We start from the raw sequence: 3,816 nt of genomic DNA, 5'->3' as shown, positions 1-3,816 counted from the left end.
AACCCCCCCTAAAAAATTTAATAAAAAACAAACAACCCTGTCACTCATTGTACACAACGGTGCTGCTGCTGCAAGAGAGTAAACATTGATTTGTATGTTTTCTTTGCTTAAGAATGTATTCTATATGTCTCAAAAGATACCCCACAAAAGGAGAAAAGAACATCGAAAAGACTGTGGATATATACAGTGTATGTATATCCCCTTTAAACTGATGTAAGTTGTTTAGATGGGCGAATGTCCAGTGATCACTTAAAAACAGTGAGTGATTAGAGAATTATTCAGACAGACGGAGTGTTCAGTCCAAATAGCCAGTTGATAAAAATAATTGGAACAAACACATCTGTTTATGTAAGTATGAATCTGGTCAAAGGATGATTGATGTATGTTATGAAAAACATAGTTATAATAACATTCTTTCTTTCTTTCTTTCTTTCTTTCTTTCTTTCTTTCTTTCTTTCTTTCTTTCTTTCTTTCTCTCTTTCTTTCTTTCTTTCACCCGCAACCCTGTAATACAGACCAGAGTTTTGGCATGAAGTCGTGGAGTTGGTCTTTGTGGGAGAGAATGATGACGAGGTCAGTGTTTCAAGAGTCACACAGATTTACATGAATTCCCATGATGCAATATCACTTTTGACCGCATATGTTAACAAATCAAAGGATGATGTTGATTGACCTTCAATGCATATCAAGTGGTGCTAGGTTTTGGCAATTATGGATCTCGTGCAATGGGACTTAAAGTAATACAAAAATTAGTAACTGCAAGATAAGTTTAATATCAAATTTGAAGTATTACTAATGTAAACTAATGAAAAAAAGACCCTATTACTTTCCAGAGCTAAACTATTTGCATCAAGCTGATAAAGAGAGAAGAGAGCAAGCCGCAATGCAAATGCCAAGTGAAATAGCAGAGAGAGGAAGTTACAGGAGGTTCTGCAAGAAAAGGTAGAAAGCGCTTTTATGGGGTGGGAAGGGGAGGAAGGATGGTCAGGGGAGGCTGGGGAGAAGGGGGTGAAATATCAGGGGGAAGATGTAACGGGAGGGTCAGCAAGAAGGTAGAAACGCCCAGCATCATGGCAGGAGCCCAGAAAAGTAGGTAATGACAAAAACAGGAGAGAGCCTTGGAGTGGTTATGCTTTCTCTGAGTGCATTACATACAGAGTCTATGGATCTAGTGTGTGAACCGCAACTATCTTTAGATTGCTACAATTTCAAAAAAAACACAAACAATGCCAGTGACCTAGTTTGGAACCTGACTACAACCTTAAAATCATCATTGAACCGTCCAACTTCCCAAAGATGCAAAGTTTTTTTCAGTCCTGGCAAAACCATTCAGAAACTCAGGATCATACCCACATATACACTCAAGTAAACAAACACACACACACAAACTACCACTAACTATATTTGAGTACACACAGAGTTGAAAACACGTGTGCTGACACAAACATACATTCATACACATCACAGAAAAGTCTCTCAGTAAGTTGACCAGCAGTTTGATGTTTGTTAATGAGCTTCAGAAAGCTCTCCTAAAATCAGCTGTAGAGGCTCTGCAGTCCCCTCAAACACTTTCACCCCAAAGACCAATTTACTGGTAATCACGTGTGTGTGAGTGTGTACGAACGTGCTTGCGAATGTGAGTCCCTTTGTATGTGCATTGAAGTGGGGGAGCAGGCTGAGTGTATGTTTGGGTAGGGGCGTTGTGGGGGTTGCTGTGTTAAAATGGTTTCTTGGGTTCAGCCCTAACACCAGCAGACGTCATGACACTATAATCACCCTGAAACTTACACGTGCACACACGCCCCTGCAATGCAATGACATGAACCTGAAATAGAAAGTAAAAACATTGAAAGTCGTAGGCGGAAATGTTAGTATTGCGTCACGTCTAGGATAGCAGTAGTCATATTTTAAAACTCCAGTCTCACACAGGAAAAACTTACAAATGACCTAAAACACTGCAATTCCTCTTGGCCCTCCTGTTGGGCTACCTAAACATTACTAAGACTACTATGCGGAATAATGAGACACATTTATTTGTAGTGAAACACCAATTTAATCATTGGACTGACGTATTTACAGAATTAGTCTGCATCACACCCAGACTTTGTGGAATCCTGCATGGCGTTGAAAGTTCCATACAATTCCATACAAAGTCAAACACTTGCTCTTTAGTCGGCTCTAGACGGAACAATAGTTATAAGATTTAAAAGCAGATCACAGCTATTGCACTCATGCTGATTCATATTAGTGAAGACCATAATAGAGTGCATTGGGGCATGGGGCTTCATTATTATGCCACTTAATAATGACAAATTATAATGTGGAGCACGCCTATTTATAAATGAAGAATACTAATCTGGGTGAACCTCAGTGGGAATTTGATTTGATTGTAGACTCCCTCATACAGTGTTTCTGTCATAATGATGATGCCACCAGCTGCTATAGTTCTTTAGTTCGGTCTGAAAGGTGAGGAAATAGTGACTAGGACATGATTATTTCATCTGATTTAACCCTTGATATCTTCTTGTGAATTTTCCAGCAGTTAGGAAATAGTGCAACACTAACTGAACTGCTGTGTAAGTGTCGTGTAAAGCGTAGAGATAACAAATCAGTGTGACTCATTACATTATAGAGAAAAAGTTAGATTGGGAGCAAATAAGGGTGGAGTGAGGGAGAGCACAGACATCGCGAAAGTTGGAAAGCGAAGCTACTCTCAGTCTTCCTCCTCCGTGCTCTTTGGGTGGGCCTGGGAAGGCAGTGAGATTTAAATTATGGCTGTTTTACACTATTTTGACTTAAGTTATACACAGCCACTTTCACATGCCTCGGCCTGGAGAATGTTTGGATGACCAGCAGCAGTCATAATGTCCTGAGTTATGCGCTCTGTATTTTATGGTTTTGTTAACAGCAACCTCTTATTTAAGGGCAGTCCCTCTTTCGCGGGACATCCCCGTTAGGTGACTTTTCACAAGATCACAAACATTTACATGTATTCAAGGTTACAACCTCCTTTTTATACTGTTTTTACTTCCTTTCTACAAGAGTGCTAGTAACCTTTCAAGCTCAATTTCTGTGGAGTTGAGGGTTGAGAGTTGTGGCTTGTGGTTTGCTCAAAGGTGACACTCAGTTCAAAGGTTTTGGGAATCAATGACATAGGATATTCAGCAAACTCTACACTACATCTTTCATCTAATCCAATGCAGGTTAAACTCACAATATTAATGTTGGCTGCGTTCCACTCAGGGGTACCAGTGCATGCAGTCATGGGGCACTGTCCCATGTAAAGTAACCCAGCCACCATTAATGTTACACATACATCTGTTTTCCGTGCCATAGCAAGTAAAATATCTGCTGTGTGAAAAATCCTAAAGCAGCTGGTGAGATCACAAGCATGAGGACTGGTTTTAATGGTTTGTAACATCACGGCCAGGTGCTGCAGCTGGGAATTATTTTTCCATTCAGTCAATACCATTACATAGCGTAAATGAGTGCGTAACAGAAATAAGTTTGTTTTGTTGATACTTAAAGTTAGAATCAGAACCATACATTGTTATTTCAGTTGGTGCTCAGATTAACAGCAGAAATGCATGATGATTACATTTCATACAATCCAAAGGTGTGTTACAGACCATTTCTTTTGTTCAAATAATCACACAGCATTCCATAATTTCTGTAATTTGCTTGGTTCTGCATTTCACTCGTATGATGGTGAATGTAAAATGAAACACCTCTTGGTCGTTGGTCGGTGTGGATTCTGACAGATCTCGTGATGAGGAATGACTGTTTCCCTGACCTCACATGTCCCCACTGGATGTA

Source organism: Genypterus blacodes, unplaced genomic scaffold (genome assembly GCF_046128005.1).
Source record: "Genypterus blacodes isolate CSIRO-AG114 ecotype Tasmania unplaced genomic scaffold, CSIRO-AGI_Gbla_v1 ptg000052l_1, whole genome shotgun sequence".
Classification (NCBI taxonomy): Eukaryota; Metazoa; Chordata; class Actinopteri; order Ophidiiformes; family Ophidiidae; genus Genypterus; species Genypterus blacodes.
This window is presented reverse-complemented; position numbering follows the sequence as displayed.